Here is a 19,275-nt window from a genome sequence, read left to right as displayed (position 1 = left end):
TTCCAAATAAAAATCTTATAACCCAAAATCATGGAAACCCTGGTGCAACTGCTTTTCAACCACAAAGAAGTCTGAAGAAGGGGCTTTCTAACTGGAGTGCTGTGGGGACTTCAGTTCTCGCCCAAGGCAGTGTGCACAGGAGCTGGGTTCACTGCACCCCTCATCATCCCATGACATCTGAAAATCAAATCTCCCATCTCTAACGGGAGCTTCTTACCTGGCTGGTGACAGGTCACTCTGGAAAAGAGAATGGGACTTCCATACCAGCTTCCTTTGCTCAATCTGGGCCACTGTGAATTGAAGACAAGAGACAAGGGCCATAAATACATCATTTAAGAAGTAGAGAAGCTCTGTAGCCTTTTGCTTCGCAGCCTTGTGGAGCTGTCAAACTGCTGCAGGGCAAGATTTTGCATACAAATGAATGCTGCAGGGTGATTGCCCCAGCATAATTATGGCTTCTATCCAGCTCCCACTTATCTCCTCCCCAAATTGACAAGAGTAAAAAATGGTATCTGAATATGGGGGGAAATGAAGAGGATACAGCTTGGGATTTAAATAAATGAAGTTACTGCCCATTATTACAGGACTTGCAGAGTAGATTAGCCTGCACGCAGCCTCCACACAACAGAACTCCACCACTACCAACACCTGAGGTAACCCCCTGCTCAGGGAAATCCCTCTGGTAATGCCATCACTGTTAGCTTCATGTAATATTCAAATATATAAAAAAAATATTGCAAGCTGCTTGGGGCAACTGATTGTGGACAGATCACATCTTTACCTCAATTCAATGATATAATTCTTATGGAGGGAAAGGATTTATATTTTTATTCTTTTCATTGCTAATTTTCCTAATAAACTGCCAAGATTAAGAACTATGTCAAAAGCCAAATTTCACATGTTAAGCGTGAGGAAAAACTCAGTAGAATTTGATTTTCCTCATCGTTGGTTCTTTCATATCCCAATAATCCATTTTTGGGATAGATTCTAATCTCAGGCGCAGCATGAGCATCCCAACATACCTAAGAAAAATCTGTTACTGTGCATCATGCGTGCTATTAGAATCTGGCCCTTCTATTGTAGCTGGAACATTTGCATCAAGTTCTTGTGACTTTTTATAATAACCATATTTTCTAATATTTACAACTGTGCACATTTTTGCCTGAATTGCCTTCCATTCCACAGATGGCAATTATGAAAAGCCCTCACATATGGCATCTACAAAAATAAATTTGTCTAAGGCTATGAACGTACAAATGCACCACAAAGCACAGCGCTCTATCGCAGTCTCTGTACTGAGAACTTGAGCCCTGCCTTCTTCCCTGCCCCTGCAATGAAGTGAAGAAATAACATCAGATCCTGCATCAATACCAAGCGCTGTGGATCACGATGACTTTTCCTCCATTTGCCTTTTTTGAGAGCAAATGAAGTTTGACTGTACCCAAGAAACCCTCTGGACATATGCTTAACTTTACATAAAGGATTAGCCTCAGAGACAGCAATGACATCTAACCATTTAGACAGATTAGCACCACATTTTGGTTGGATTTTATTTATTTGTTTTAAATATTGACTCCATACGAGGCATAATACAGTCTCTGCAGCAGGTGGCCTTTTTTGAACCCCAGCTTTCTGCCCCTTTCTCTAAGCTGCGAGGCCAAACCTGAGTCCTGGCCCAGCCCAGCTCTCCTTCCGCCTGCTGGCAGGCCACCTCCGACCCCTGCAGAGCAGAGCCAGTGGGCTACAAGGGGGCCACCAGGAAGGGGAAAACACACACCGACTATTTGCTCTCGACCATTTTATTTCCTTAAACAGGGCAGATTTAGATGAGATATTAGGAAGAAATTCTTCACTCAAAGGGTGGTGAGGCACTGGCACAGGCTGCCCAGAGAAGCTGTGGATGCCCCATCCCTGGGGGTGTTCAAAGCCAGGCTGGATGCGGCTTTGGGCAGCCTGGGCTGGTGGGAGAGGGTCCTGCCCATGGCAGAGAGCTGGAACTGGATGAGCTTTAGTGTCCCTTCCAACACAAGGCATTCTGTGATTCTATGAGTCTATGATATTCTCTTGTTTGTTCATCTTCTCTTAAACACTTCAGTTAACTCAATTTCAGTTTCAAATACCAATTACTTTGTTTTCAAAGGGCTGCTCAATCTAACTTCTATGTGTATGTCTTTTTTTTTTTTTTATTAAATCCAGAGATAAAGCACTCGTAGCCTCTCATTTTAAATTACCCATAGTTCCTTAGACAAAGCATTCTTTAATGTAGTCCTCCAGTCTAAATAATATTTTGCTTATAGCTATGGAGCCTGTACAAATGCAGCATTTCCTTTATTACTTTCCATGCATCTGAGATCAATGCAGCTTTCTGTATTATTTAATGGTCATACAATTTCAAAATGTTAAGTGCCGGATAAATGTATGCTATTATTTTGCCTCACTTTGATGTTCATAGCACTTTCATTTTGATTTTTCACCTGCTACTGACTGGACTGTCACCCAATGCTGGCCTTAAGATTTACACTTGTATTTATGTAATGGTTTTCAGGGTTGCAGATCCAGCTCCAGAACCCATTTCAACTTCAAGCAGATATCTAACTCTGTTCTCAGTTCTTTTTTTTTTTTCTGGTTTATTTTTTGCAGGTGAGAACTTTTTTTATTTTTATATTATTTTTTTCATTTGTTATATTTTTTTTTCAAAATTTCTCTGAAAGACAAAATACAGATTATTCTATTGAGGACATCAGTATTCTGGTGCTCATTTTCCTCATTTTCAAGTCAGCTGTCTGACTACATGCTATTCGTTTGAGAAAAATATATACCAAAACGGCTGAGTCCAAAACCTGCGCTGGTGTAAATCTGCAGAACTTCCTTGGAAGCAGTGGCACTCTGCCAATCTCAGTTAAATCTACAGCAGGTGGTGATTTGACCTAAAAGTGTTAACCCTTCTACTTGTCTTTAGCAAACAGTTCATTAAAAAAGGTGAAATCTTTTCCCGTTCCTCAGTAGACACTTTATTATCCCAAATAGCCACCAGAAAATTGCAATCTCCTCTTATGTTGCTGGCTACTGCTCTAATGACTTTTTTTTTTTCCTTCTTCTTTTCTAGCAGCTTTAGGAATGCCTCATTTGCCTTCATCTGGCCACTTGTAAAGGCTGAACTCTTCATCACTGAACTTTTTGTCCTCCAACATTTCTGTCCTGCTGAGTCAGCATCCCCTCACACAGTTAAATCATCTCTATCCTCACAGGAGGCTACCAGACCCCCTTCTCCTACTGCTTTTCTCATCAAGTACAAAAGCAACCTTCAAGTCTCTGAGCCAAATACAGTTGTCTCAATACCAGGAGACTATTTGCTCTGGTTTAGACTAATGAAATCCTAGACTTCAGTAAGTTGCATATGATGCACATCAGCCCACAATGTAGCTCTCAAGTAACTTTCTCATTATACACCAATATAACTGGTTTTCCCCCTTTATGCCCCTTTCCCTCTGGTAGTTACCACCTTTTCTTAAAGAATATTCCTCAGATGTACAGTTCTCCTACCTCCTCTTTTTTTCAACCTCTGAAAATATACCTCTCACTTGCTCACAGCAATACTGCAATTTTCTATTTGTTCCCCAGCACCTTTTCAACTTTGTTCCCCTCATCACAACGTTAATGCTACTGAAAGACTAACAGCTCTGTTTGCCATCCTGCCTTCTCATGCTGTTCAACATCAAAGCTATCTCAACAGCTGCTTTAATTCCTGTACATGTAAACCACTTAATTTGCATTACACCATTAAAAAACAAACAAACAAAAAACAATAATTAAGAGTAACTTGTTTTTCAAGTAAATGCAGAAAAACTCAACACTATGAATTTCAGCTGAAAGAGTCATCAGACTATACCCATCCATCTCACTTAGGTTCCTTCAAATAAAGCCATCAATATAGGGTGAATGTTCCGATGAGGTAGGCTGGCCTGTTTTACACACCAGTTCCCAAATACAGCTTTGCAATGGTTAAGTATTGGTATGAGATCACCATGAGATAGTGCTCAGAGTCAGAATGGCATTCATGCTCTCCGTTTGGTTTTCCATGCATCCAGGCAGCAGTTCTCAGCTCGCATACACGGGGGAGAATTTAAGCCAGAAGCCTCTGAAGGCATGGCAACACACGGTGGCAGCAGCCTGAGGCCGTATAGAGAAAGACGCATTTTACAACATTACTGTGAACATTTTAAATCAGACTCATGGATGGGGCCGTATTTTACTCGGGTCCTAAGTGAAGGGTGAGAGACTCTCTGGGTGTATAGCGCAAATAACACTGATAAATGTTGTTCTAACACTCTGCTTTAAATAACTGTCTTCAGGAAGAGTAAAGATCACCTGTCTAGACAAAAACCCTGGTGTTGTTTTTTTTCTTTTCTTTTTTTTTCTTTCTGTCTGGACAGAAAAGATTCAAATATCATTGAAGACTACAAAATGGAGAAGAGGGGAAAAAGCAAAAAGGCAAAGAGGAGTAGCAGATTTGACTTTTTATTGAGTACAAAGAAAAATTAAAAATAAAACACAACCTAGACATGTTAGAAGCACAGGAAAATCAGATGCTGTTGTAACCATGAGCTAACACCCACACTTGTATTGATTACTACCTGCATATTTAAACCAAGATCATACTGTTGCCTGGAACATCCACCGCTCCTGCTGTGACCCCAAAAAATAAATCCTTTCACTACAAGTAAAGTTCACTGTATTCCTGCAAGCTCTAATTTCATCAACCCATTTCTCTGTGAGAAATGTTTTATTCAATATTCTGTATTTCATTCATCTATTTGTAATGAGAAGTGAGCTCACATTAATATTAATGAACTTAATGACTGATGAATGGAATGCATTTCTTGTCAAATGACCTGTTGTAGATAGATGTTTCAGCAATGCTAGATGCTGCTTTGCACAACTTCCTTTGGTAGCACATCAGCAGAGGTCTGACAGGTAGGATGCGGTCTGAAGTAATTCACATCATGGGCAATTCTAATAGGACTCCTCACCAGATTCAAATGGCTGCAGTATCTCTTTGAAATGTATGAAATAAAGGTTCCTAATATGACTCTGTCATTGCACATTTATCAGCTCAAGTTAGCAGTACTGGCACAATCCTAATTCTTCCATACGGATGTGGGCTGTGCATGCGGCTTGCTGCTCACTTCGTCTAACAGAGAAATGCACAAAGTATTACTTACTGCACAACATAGTTTAAGTAAGGTCAGGAGGTCAGCTTTCTCCAGGATGCTGTGATAAAACAGGCTGGAACAAGCTCCTGCCATGTCAGAGATGGAAGAAAAGAATATTCTAATAACCACACTCAAATACATGTACAAGTTCAAACCAGAATTTTAAACACACAGTGGTGACTTGATCTTTCTATTGGAATTCAGTATAGCTGCTACTTAACATGTGAGACTTAGATCAATTACTAGAGCTTTCTTCCTGTCCTGTAGCACAGACTTTTTTTTTTTTTTTTTTTTTTTTTAAGTCTCAGATCATTTCTGGCTCCCGAATGTCCAAACGGGAAGATAGGTCTGAATAAAAAATCCACTCAAAACCTAAATAGCTGCACTATGGACCACCTGGCCATGCTAAGCCCGATCTTTCTGAGTTCCAGCCCCAATGGCAATGGATTAATACTTAGGAATGAAGCCACAGTTGACTGAAGTAGTCCAATTATCATGAGAAGCAGCAGCCCATCTGCTACCTAGCAGTGGCCATGGAAACGCGTCACTTTTGCATACCTCACTGCCTTGCATTGAACTCCGTACCTCTGTCCTAGCAGTCAGAGCACTGCAATCTGCTGGCGTATTTCTGAAAGAAAAGAGTGAACGCAATGGCAGCATGCTCACTGCAGTATTTCCACAAAGCTGAAAGGTGTTCTAAAGAAGGGCATTCCTTCCTTCCTTCCCTTCCCATTACAGACAAGGTTTGTCTGCTAGAACAGCCCAGTTCCAAACACAGATGGAAGAACTTAAGTTGAGATGTCAACTGCTTAGCCATCCTGTACAAACTGCCAAGTACAGGTCATCCAGCTTTCCACTGATACAATACCAGCTAAATGCAAGACAGAAAGGAGTGCAGTTATCCTACACAGATGATCTTCAAAATCCAGTTCTCCAGAACTTGAACTGTAACTAGGCTTACAGGTCACTGAACTTCAAAAAAAAAAAAAAAAAAAGAAAAAAAGGAATGCAATAATCTTATACCTCACCTTAAAATTAATATATATATGGCAATGAAAGAGGCAGGGCAATTCAGTGCAGCACCATTTCTCTTGCCCACTACTCTGCTGAATACTCCAGCTATGTGCAAGGCTAAAGCAAACATGCAATTCCTATTTCATGCTGTATATAGTAGCAGAGTGATTTTTCAGCCATTGCTGTAACATATCAATGTATTACTGATGACATGACTCCTCTGCCTTTGGTCAGACCAAAGGTCTATTCAGCACAGCACACTCTGGCAGCAAAATTGCATCTAACCATCAAGGTGTAGAAACTATGTAAATTGACACATTCACAGAATTATCTGAAATACCTTACAAGTGGTAACAACTAGTTCAGCACCCTCTACATTGTACATTACATGTACAGAGCGGGACTGGTTCCTCCCATGTACAATGCTTCACATTTATCAACAGCACATAGCATTTACTATTTGATCACCCAATCACTTGTTATGAGAACCCAATATACTTCCTCACAGCCACTTTAATTTTCACTGCCACAGATAATGTTATATTCAGCAAATGCCATCTCTCTGCTCTTCTTTCCCAAGACTACCAATAGGCAGTGAGATTTCTCTGGGACATGCTCACAGCCTCCCTTCTCAATGAAAACTAGGTATTTAGTCCTTTCTTTGACTTCACATCTTCTATTAATCTGAAAGATTTAATTTCTTTTTATCCCTTGACTTTTTAGTTCATTTAAAAGCTTCCAGTTAGTGCTTTCGTGTGAACTTTTTGGAAATCCAAATACAATTCTATACCTTATGGCATCATCTAATGACATATGTTTTAAAGAAGGAGGAAATTAATTTTACTCTAATTTTCATCAACAACATTATAATGTCTTAATACATTTACACAAGCTAGATAGAAACAGAAAAAAGCTACTTCCTTTGGTCACGTTACAGAAAATAAAACCATCACAATAAAAATAATCAGAGTCCACCTTAATGATGTTAGGGGTTACAAACTTCTTTTCCAAAGAGTGTGATTAAGCTTCCTTCCTACAATGTATATTTACCTGCAGTGTCAACTGAGATCTGGTGGGATACTTGTACAGAGAATAATTTATTTCCTTGAAAGCCCATGGACAAATTCTGCCCCCAAAACAGCTTTCCTTCATTCTTTCCTCTTGCTCCCCAAAAACACACCGTTTAAACCCTCTCATAACAGGAGACACAACAATACACAATTTAAATAGTAGCCATAGCTTCTGGGAACTCTACAAGTAATACCTCTTTTCACAAGGAATGAAAATTACACAATAATGTAGAAAAATGTGAGAAAAATATCCTCAAGCTCACTAGAAAAAACAAAGTGTTTTCCACTTAAAAAGCAAGGAAAACAAACTGTGCAGAGCCGTGGGAGTAATAAAAAAAACTGCAGGAGCAAAATATATAAGATACGGCAGTGTGCCAAAGCATCAGGAATAGACAATAATACAAGATGGAAATACCTAAAAGGCTCTCATGGCCAATATGAACCAGTTTCCAGACATATAGAAGACAGTTGGGGTATTAACTCTGGCAACATTTCCCTGCTTGCCATGCCAACAGAATAATGAAAAATGAAACAATGATTGATTGAACCGCACATGACTTGCCATGAGATATCAACTGTATTACTTAAGAAACTTAAATGGATTCTCAGTTGCTTTGCAACTAGCTAGTGTTTTATTTTTCACCACTTTAGAACTGCAGTGTGGAGATGGAAGTGGGTTTTACAGCCCTGCTTTACTGTATTTTGTGTTTCAGACACTGGGATGCTAAGGCATAATGCAGAGTATTACAAACAAATCAGCGGAAGCCTCATGCCATAAAGCCCACATTTGGCTTTTAATTGTGTAAATGCTGAAAACAGGCTGAATACACATCTTACACAGAAATGCTACAGGGCAAGCAGATTCTGATGAGCTGGGCTGTAAACAGGTCCATATCCAGGGCTCCATAAAATGTTGCAGGTCCTTGTTCTGTCATCCTGAGTGGTATCATCAGGTGTTCAGTGTTTTCTCTTGGGAAAAATACACAAAACAACCAAGCAAATAAACCCCACCTGTAGTCTCTCTGATACTCGTTGCCAAAATTGTGAAAGGCAACAAGTAATTGCTTCAAAAATACAGAGAATCCCAAGAAGCCTGATGGGTAATGGCTCTACTTACAGCAACACTATACGTGCAACTTCCCCAGTGTTAGCCAAGATTACCAAGTGAGTTGGCAGATCCCAGCACATTTTTGATATTAAAATGCTGGGAAGCTACTTAAATATCGATGCATTCATTATGAAAACATCTTTTTGGCATTTGCTTCCAATTAATGTTTCTGCTTTAGTATGACCAGTTCTCCTCATTATATTCAAATGCGATGGCTATGCGAATGACTGAATATGATTATGGAAATGCTGGCTCACATTTCCTGAAATGGGTATTTGTAAGGAGGCTGTCAATTGGAAATATTTAGAAATCTATCAGGAGATCAAGCACATTTTAAAAGGACATCTGTGTACAAGAAGCAATCAAAATCAACAGTATTATCACACAGGCTCATTGGATAACGCAGCAGAGGTGCAGTTGGTGAGCATTATGTTGCATTAACAATATATGGTTCAGCTGTACAATCCCATTGCCAGACCTCCCTGTATCACTGGGACAAGAATTGGTATCACATAACAAAGATGAACTTAAAGCTAAATCATGTGGCTGAGCCACATGTAACTGGGTATCAAAATGGGAGTGATTTGCTTCCAGAAGCCAAAAGGCTACACACAGGATCTGTTATTAAAGAGAGTTTGCCATACAAAAACAAAGGCTTTCCTGGCACAGACAAAACAGAATCATAGCCATGTCTATCATCCAAGAGGTTTATTTTAGAAATGAATTCCATAAATTTTCAAACACTTGTGCAGGATTTAGCTCCACAAAGCTATTAAAATAAATAAAGCATGAACATCTACTAATCTAGTTGGACTTCTTTTTATTTTTAATGCTATTTGCTAGTTTTATTCTAATTGCTGCATTTTAGTTTCATTTTGAGGGAATCGTGCTCATTAAACAGGTGTATTACAAATATTTCATTTTGAAAGGACAGAAGGCTAGGTCCAACCTTCCTAATACATTTGAGCCAGCGCTCATTTCTGATAATCACTAGCATCATTTAAATTGCAATCCCAGCTCATTTACACATGCTGAACTGCCTGCCCACGCTAACTAGAGTTTCAGTAGCAGTCAAAGTTTATTTGCCTTCAGCCTCTCTCTGAAACATCCCAGCTCAGGGGGTAGAAATATCCTACCTTTGCTTCTGCAGCATGGGAGGATACCTGGTCTTCTTCTATTGCAAGAACACGATCATTTTACCCCACATGCAGCCCCTGACTACAGTGAGAATTCCTTGCTATTGAAATACCATAAATTAAGCTGTGTAATTAAGTAGCACTAGATAAATCATCAGACCTCAGATTTTTTTTTCTGTTACAGTTTGTGCTGTGCTCAACCCATGACAGAATAGAAAGGTTGTGAACTATGAAAAAAAAAAATCAAACAGTAAGAAAACAAACCCATTCTCAGGCAGTATGTTTCTCAAATTCTCTCCCAAATCTGTCTATATACAACATATGGCATCGTTACCTGGCAAAAGTATTCTCAAAATCTGCATCTATAAGGTTTCAAGATTCGTGAGTATCACAAAACAGACACAATGAAATCCAGCCACTGAAATTCTAAACCTATTTCTGCAATACTGAGAAATGTAACAATTTTTTATATCAGTTTAAAACAGTGTACTGCAGCTTATAGCTGTGTAAATAATGCAGTCAACAGCAAAGCTAAAAGCCAAGACTTCTGAGGGTCCTGCAGCTCTGAGGGTTCCAGGGTCTTGCTTGAGCTATTTTTTATACATAAAGGTAACTTTTCATTATAAATGATAATGTCTGTTAGAGCACTGTTTTCTTATAAAGAAAGCCTAATTAAGTCAAAAGGATGGAAAAAGAACATCAGACTGGTCTGTACAGCCAAACTGTGAGACTTAAAGTATCTGAGGCCAATAGAAGTATTACTTTCAGATGTTCAACTATCAGATACTATCTTAGAAATGCACATACAATTGTATGAGCACTAACGGCTCAATGCTAGAAACAATAAAATTAAAATCGTAATATTTAATAGACCATTAGAAATGAGAAAAGACAACTATAAAACCACAGATCCCATGTTTGTAATAACTCATTAGTGCCAAATTAAACTGTGAAACCTGCCTGCGCTTTTTAGCCACCAGCAAAAGTGAGGCATTAGCACTGAACGGTACGCAGTGCAAATCATGCTGTTTTCTTTCCACTCACAAGCTCCTCCTGAATTAACCATCAGGCTGTTCTCAAGATATTTTTGGTTGACTGTGTATCAGAAATGTCTGTTGTCTTTTTTTTTTTTTTTTTAATGGCAGAGTGACAGATTAAGAGAGGCAGATCCTCAAGCTCAAATACTGAAACAGGTGCACCTGTAAACTGTGTCTCCCTATATATTTCAGTGAACAGTCCACTTAGGCATGCAGGTGGTAAACATGACCAGTAACCCCAAACTGAATTACACGTTGATGAACTATATTCTGATAGGTCTTCTTAATTTGTAATGAGCATCGAGGAAATCTCGTGGAAAGAAAACAGAGAGCCACCGTACAACATGAAGGTCAAAGCATATATGAAAGACTGATGAAGCTGTGGTGAGTACTAAGGAACATCACACGTGAAAGAACAGTTTGAAACTAACCAGCTGAACACCCTAGCCAGGTCACTAAGATTTGATCCATAGGAATTGATATTCTGGGCAAAGAGGAGAAATATACTGTCAGCATTATGTTTTCAAGTATGCAACAAAGGTGGTGACAGTAACTGCAACAAGAGGAGGGAGACAGACACAGGAAGAACGGAAAACTGCAATTATGTCCAGTGGACAGTGGTAAATATGCTTGGGCAAGCCACCAGGAAGAACAACTCACAGGCAGTCAGGAAACTCAGAGGACGAAGCAGCTCTTGGCTCAGCTGGAAGGAGTGCACAAGACTAGGGTTGTTTTTTCTTCTTTTTTTTTTTTTTTTTAAACAGAAGTAAAATCTGTAAAGGCAGTATGAAGTATTCAAAGACAACTTTGTTCAAAACAAATAAACTGTGTCTACTAAAGATTTAAAGAGAAAGCAAGAGAACTTGATGGTGCAGAAAAGCAGAGTGAGAGAAGTTGCAGGAACCAGAGAGGGTAGTAAACACTATCAGGTATAATGTGTATATAGCACACCTAAACAAAAGCATTGGAAGAACGGGTTTTAAAATGGATTAAAAAAAAAACACAAGAGATATAATCCTGCTGAGCATCTGTACAGTCAATAAATGATCAAAATATAAAGGAAGTGCTTAGAGAAGATAAAGCCACAGCAACAAACAAACAAAAAAACATTTATTGCACTTGTTTTGGGTAGAGGAGACTGGAGAGATTCATATGCTAGAATCCATCTCTACAGCTGTATACGAGAAAATTAAAATTAAGTATAGACACTGGAAAAGGCTTTCCAATGAGCAAATGCTAAGTGACATAACCACCAGGACAACATCATAACTGCCAGCAGCATAAAGGAACTCAAGATTTCACTACTGACTGGGCTATTCATCCTCTGACTTAAATTTGCTTTGGTACCAAAGGAGACCTGGGCAATTTCAGATCGATAAGCCAGGGAAATTGGTGGAAACTATTAAAACAAAAAATAACAGAGTGGTGATACAGAAAAATACATTTTCTGGTGGTATCAATGCTGGTGATATTTATGTATACAAAACATTCAACAAGTCCTTTGCCAAAAGATCTTAAAAAAACAACTGACAATACAAGCAAGATGTACTTCAAATGGATTTTATAAAATGGTTAAAATGCAGTGAAGAGAAACGGGTTTTTATAGCAGAGGTAAATGATGAAGGAAATGGCAGGTAAGATTTAACAAGCAAAACAGATTAGCAGGGAAAAAGAGACAGAGAAGTGACACAGTTTGCTTTTATCATCCTCAGGGTCACACACAGCCTGACCTCTGTACTTAGCTGTCCAGTGCCCAGTGCAGTAGGGCATGCTCTCAGGAGGAAAGGAATATATCCACATAGACAGCTAGCTCCCTTTCATCTCCAGAAGCAATCCGTGTATACAGAGCTTGAATTTACCTTCTGTCAAAAAAACATTTCATAAAGATTTAAATACCTGATGACCAATGGCAGATAAACCCTTTGGAAATAAAATTTTCAGCCATCAAGATCAGTCTGGTATATTCTATTTGAAAGACTTGGTGTGAGAAACCTGAAACACTAAAGAAAGTGGTTTCATATTTCAGTTCAACCAGGATCTTAATTTTATCATATGCATTTTAATTAAAATCAAGACTACCGGCTCTCCCAACTTCAAGGAGAGCTACTACTCTGTATTTAAGCCTGAGTGACCTTTCAGCTCTTTCACATCTAACATTCACACCAGATCTGAAAGAAAAATAGATTAAGGGGAGAAAACCAACACTTTTTGATTCTTCTTACTCACTCTGCACAAACCTTCTCCACTTCAATTAGCCTTTCCTTCATTATCAAACCTGTTCTTTGTTTATCTCCAGACGTTAGATACACTGACAACTGCTGCATCAACAAAGATTTATTTTTCTTCAGTCCCCTGACAGTGCTCAGAGCAAAAGCTGCGTAGGTGCTGGAGAGGGTTGAGAATGTGGAGGGAGGCTGCCCACTTCGATGGCTTCTGCTGCCCATGTCTTGCAAGGTTTCTTGCAAGGTTGGGCCAGACAGCAGGGGAATGGTTTGTGTCAGTCCACAGACTCTCCCCTCTGCCAAAAAAAAAAAAAAAAGAGCTTTGGAGCTGACAACGCTGGGAATGAATGAGGAGGTTATATTCCCCTCTGACCTTGAAATGGCAAAATTCAATTTAACCCATATTGCTGAAAAGTCTCAAGCAGCCTGTTCTGAGAAAATTTTTGGCTAACATTGGGTCAAATGTAGAGGACCCTAAAAGGAGAATGGTGTGTCCTAGATATACGTGCATAAATAAAGCAACTGCTTCTACGTTCTTCTGCAGATCAGTAATACGCCAGCTCAAGCAGGTATCCCACTTGTCCAACACAGCATCAAAAAGCCAAGCAGAAGTGCCTATGAACTTACAATGTAGGAATTTGCTTTCTAAGACTTCTCAGATAGTCTGATTTATTATTCATCAGTATTATCTCTTTAAAAGAGATTCTCATTCAGCTCTGCCAGTCCTAAACAGTTCTACATCCACCAGGAACTACTATGAAATAAAAAAAATAATAATAAAAAAAATGAAATCTAGAACTTCTAGATTAATATAAAAGAAGTATCTAATCCACAAACTAAAACAAGAAAACTAAGTTTACAGTACGTATTTTTTCTGCTAACAATTCAGGGCCATAAATATGTTTCACATTAGCAAATTAGATGTAATACACTCACGTTTAAAATAGCATAAAGCCATGTGTTTGTTCCTTCTTGCTATTCATCTATCATCTATGTTTGTATTGTTGTGCAGTATTATAAATACATATTAAAATATCATTTTAATTTGACAGTAGCTGAAAGGATGCTTACTGATCCTATCAATGGGATTAATAAAAGAAAAAAATCACAAACTAAAGAAGAATCGCTCAGTTTAATATAGCAGTATATTCCATGTCATCTCTGTCAGTCGCAAACGTTATGGGAATAATTACAACAAAATAATTAGATTATCATGTAATTGTTTTTAGGGTAAAAAAATCTTTATAAAAGTCTTAGAGGCTATAGAAAGGCTCTAGATAATTTCACTGGAGCTGTTAGTAGGTGTTAACTATAATGTCAATTTGTGTCCAGTTGTGTTATTTGAATAATGAATAAACACAGCATAATACCTTCAAGATATTTACTGAGAATGTAAATCAATACTTCTCACTACTAGAAAGCTAGCAGTATGTTGGCCATAAACCAGCAGATTCGATGTATCCTGAGCACAACAGCATAGGAGAAGAAAGTTGCTTTGGTTTCACATGCTATACTAGCACCCTAAGCAATATACTTAGAGCATTCACAGAAAGTATTGATGGGCACAGGGGAGATGAAACACTTCATTATACATTTGCTGGGAAGAAACCAAGAATCCCCTAGTTTTGGCAAATGGCAATGAGAAATGGCAGGGACAGCTGATGCTGTCCTGCAAAGGCGATGAAGCAAAGACCCTACCAGGACTTTCTCTTACTTAACACACCGAAACATAAATATATGTGTCATATATTTAGAAGCTGTACGTCTGTCACTGCCTTTTTAAAAACTTGAACTCAGCATCATTTGTGTGCAGGCCACCACTGATTTTAGAATTGTTTCAGTTTTCAAATACGGAAATGAGGACTATTTCTGTGACTTCCCCTTTGGATACAGAAGTTGGAACGTAGTTAGCTCTGTTGTCGGACTTCAACAATCTTGTAAAGGCCTGCATAAATCACAGCTGGCCACAGTTTTAATTAAATCCAACCTTTACAAACAGTGAATTCTCCAATTGGACACTCCTGTAGTTACAGCAGGACAGGATGACAGCACTACCATTCTCCTAGGCCCTACACCCGTGGAAACAGTTCCTTCTGCATCTGCCACACAATACATTTTCTTCAACACATTCTTGTAACAGGTACCTGAAATAACACATCTCTAGCTATGCCTCAGCTCTTAGGAAGACTGGCTGTTATAATCCCCTGCAAGTTTGTTTCTTCATAGAGAAACATGTCTTTTCTTGCAATATACTATCCACAGCATTACTTCTACTGTCAGTGATAACAGCCATAAGGAAAATACTGTATTTCATTTGATCCATAGGTTTTAATATGACAATCCAGTCTGACTGGAGAGGATAATTACAATTAAGCTATTCATGTAGAACTTGAATCTGAGCCCCTATACTGGGACCTCCAACCCATCTCTAAATCATGTTCAAATCTGGAGCACCTATGCAAGTCACCTGTGTTTTCAAAGAATTTGGAGAAGAAATTGCCTTATTTTGTAGTTTTGTATGATACATGCGAATAAATAACTCACTGAGAGCAATGAGGCTCTTTACGTTCCTTTTAAGCTTGAGGCTTTTTTTCTTTTAAAAATTTGTTCAAATTATACTCCTATGAGTAGACAGTACTTTGTGCTTTGCAGACAGCCATTCGAAGATCCTCCCTAACCACTACAGTCTTCATAAAGCTTAATTCACACAACTTTCCAATGCTGTTCAACACTACTGGCATTAACAAAGAAAAATGTATCACTGCAGCTAGAAATGTCACTTGGGAGCTATCTTGTGTAAAAGAAAAGTTTCAGTCTAGTAAAACAGAAATGCTGATCTCAGAGGCACTAAAAGAAATAGAGATACACTCCAGAGGGAGTTATGACTTAATAACAGTTCTGACAGGTTTGATGAGATTGCACGAAATACCAGAATTTTCCTCAAATATTTCTCTGTTGCCAACCATAACCTACCGGATGAATTTACTAAAGCTTAAGAAATTCTCTGAAGTATTAGCAAGAAATAATGACAACTGGGACAGCACTGCAGCCTGGGTTTTTCCAAAATGAAAACATCAAGTAAGAGGAAATACTTCTGTCACATCAGACTAGAAGTAGTAGTAGAAAACCCAAATCTAGTCATTTAAAAACTGATAATGGCTGGTAGTAATCACTACAACATATACAAAGAGATTTTAAGGAAGAACAGAGAATGATATCATCCCATACTTACTTGTTGCACCCACTTACTTATTCAACTGGTGTGGAGGTTTACCATTCTGCAAATGCAGTATAAATTTCATTCCTCCAGCTGAAACAATAGCAATAACAAGCACAACATTAGTACATGCAGCTTGTCCCAAAGCTCAAGGAAGTACACAAGATAATTGATCTCCTTTCTATAAACCTAGGATGCATTTAAAGAAGAGATGAGCTACAATCCTATGGAAGGTTACGATAGAAAAATAGGAAATCGGGAGATACTAGCTGATTTAAAGAAAAAAAACACAAACATGTTCATGTTCTCTGATGTAAAAAACACACAGATCTACGTAGAAAATGAGTCGACATTAATAAATCAACTCTTAGAGCATCATAAACAAAAAGAGGAGCTTGTGGACAAAGTAGGTGTGCTTTTATTTAAGCAATAAGGAACAGAATTTATCTCCATATGCAAAATGAACTACTATACAAACAGTATGACATGCATTCTAAAATGGATTTATATTGCCATACTCTACAGCTGTATCAATGTCTGTCTTATGCTTACTGCTTCTCAGTTTCCTCCATCACATCCCCGTTAGGAAAATTCTTTCAACCTTTGGCATACCTGACCATCACTCCTGTATTCACCACTGTATTACAGCATCACAAATAAAACCAATGAGCAGTTTCTACAGATAAAGAACTTATCCAAAATTCTAACATTCACCTCTAATTTTCATTTTACATACAAAAGGAATAGAGAAATTATTTATTTCTTGTTATGAGCTACACTGAAGTCACTCTCCTAACACTGTATAACACGCTACCACCTGAGCTAACAGCCCTGTAAGGTAAGGATGGCACTGAGCTGAACTTGAAAGGCAAGTGCCATTTCTTGATAGAAAGTAGATAATGCATTCCCTACTATTGCACTGGCAGGCCGTGTTTGGAAAATGAGCATGTGTCCACATGCAGACAAGCAGGGAATCAGACACAGACACTACCATAGTGTTGCACTGCAGTTTCAGTAGGCTTTTCAGTTTTTCTGCTTTTTCCAGAATTATTTAGTCCTCTCCAATGCAGATGTACATAAAAATGAAGATGTCCTCTCCAATGAAGATGTACATAAAAAAACACTACAAGGGACAGAAGCAACGCAACCACTTGCTGGGTAGTTTTCACTCTGCTAACCTTGTGAATGTTTGTTTGATGGGGCTGCTTACGGATTCAGTAAATTACTGTTCTCTACTATTCCAAATATTCCTAATTCCTAATTCCATAGCTGTTCTCAGATCATCTACACAGTCTTTAAAATCTATTTAAAGTAGTCACAGTTCATCCTTAAGCATGTCCCATTTTGATCCTAGTAAATTATCTAGATGACATTCAAGTCTTTTTGGTAACCAATTCTGATTGCCCTCACTCACCAGCATCATGTTTATTTTTACTGGATAATTGAAAGATTAAATTGTAGAATAGAACAATAAAGTCGGAAGGGACCTTCGAAAATCACTGAGTCCAACTGTCCAGCCATTTCAGGGCTAACTGAAAGTTAAAGCATTAATGAGGGCATTGCCAAAGAGTCCCTTGAGCACTGAGAAGCAGGGGGCACCAACCACCTCGCTAGGAAGTTTGTGCCAGTGTTTGACCTCCCTCCCAATAAAGAAATGTGCCCTCATGTCCAGCCTGAGCCTCCCCTGATGCAGCTGAGATAAGGGATATACAACAGTCTTTATCATGCTAGAGACATACACTAGATCCATGCTGTCCATGAATACATGTTATGGTTTTAAACGGCAGTGTCATTTGCACATGTTGAATTAGGTTTAGAAAAGATGTGTCTAAGTGCTAGAGAAAGCAATTTCTGCAGCGTTCCTTGCATACTACTTGGACACCTGAAGACGAGTGGCTGAATGCTAAGTGGTATGTTTGGCAGCTGGTGTATCTTGAGGTCACTGTAGGATTTCTTGGCACAACTAGGCTATTTATCTGATGAAATTTGGTCACTTTTTTTTTTTTTTAATCCTGAATTTATCATCATGTCACCCAGGAAAAATATGCTGATATTAAGCAGTGTTTAGATACCATTCAACGATTCAGTGCTTCAGTGGCAAATGTGTTCCTTGTGTAGGCATGAAAAATATCAAAAACAACCATCTTGTTTAATCTCTGGCTTTCCGACATGAGATGTATTATGAATATTCTAAGCATAAGGAAGGCAAACTAAAAAGAACTAAGCAATTAGTAGATAAACTCTAATCATATAAATAAGGATAATTATACAGAAGGGAAATCTTTTCAGTTCAGTAAAATCGCTGGGATGTTAAAACATTCCTCCCATTTGCAGAAAAAATCTTCCTACCATGCAAATAAACAAGTGCATGACAACCAGTGAGCTAATCAAGCTGATTTTTCTATATATAACCTCCTTTCACTGTAAAGGAAGAGAAAATGTTAATTCTGTTTTTGTATACTTGAGACTCACATGGATGCTACTACAGCTAGTGCCTGTGCTTTCTAATGAAGGCCCTGGGACAAGGGTAATAGAGTAATTGCCAACTGACGTTGTGCTCTAGCTGTAGTTTGTTAAGCAGCAATCAGAGGCAGCAAATGCAATTGACAGGCTACATTCAGAGCCATGCTGGTTGCACAGAAATGGGTATTTCAGGAAGACTGGAAGCAAACGTGCTCTCCAAATCACTTCTACAAAAGGTCCCAAAATAAGAGTGTATGTTCCTTTATATGGAGGACGTGTATTACAGATAGGATCCAGGCCCTCTGCACTCTACCAACTAACTACTCTGTAAACAATTCCCCACAGCATGTCATCGACAAGCAGCAAGCTTTTTACATTGTCAGATTTTTCTGCTTGTCAACTTACAGTGTGTGTAAAAAACATTCAGCGCGTTTCTTTCAATGATTTGTTTGGCTGTGACACCATAGCTGTGTGAGTACAGAACAACTACTGGGTAATTAGAGTGCAATTTGAGTGTTAAGAATATTATTCCAATGATTAAGTTTGGATTCTGCAAATTCTGGAAGAAAATGCTTAATACTATTTAAAACCTCTTTCTCATAATATCTGCACTATAAATGAAAAGCCTCAGCAGTTTCTGTTACACTGATTCGATATAATAAACTAGAAATGCTGATAACCATGTTGCTAAGGCAATCAGTACAATTTATGAGAGTTAAATGCTTATTACACATCTAGTATTTGTATTTAATAAGAAAAAAGCAGTCTGCTCCACATAAGAACATCTGAACACTG

The 19,275-nt window shown here is 38.5% G+C and overlaps 1 long non-coding RNA gene across 3 annotated transcripts in view; it reads right to left on the bottom strand.

Moving 5' to 3' along the window:
- The window catches only part of LOC311440068, a 599,898-nt gene that overhangs the window by 245,038 nt on the left and 335,585 nt on the right, over nucleotides 1-19,275 (bottom strand). For all 3 annotated transcript variants that reach the window (XR_014695191.1, XR_014695192.1, XR_014695193.1), the window contains 2 exons: nucleotides 16,050-16,110; nucleotides 218-290 (listed from right to left, as the gene is read on the bottom strand). This is a non-coding gene — a long non-coding RNA (uncharacterized lncRNA). The remainder of the gene's footprint in view (nucleotides 1-217; nucleotides 291-16,049; nucleotides 16,111-19,275) is intronic.

Source organism: Aythya ferina (assembly GCF_964211825.1).
Source record: "Aythya ferina genome assembly, chromosome: 7".
NCBI classification, from domain to species: domain Eukaryota; kingdom Metazoa; phylum Chordata; class Aves; order Anseriformes; family Anatidae; genus Aythya; species Aythya ferina.
This window is presented reverse-complemented; position numbering and strand designations above follow the sequence as displayed.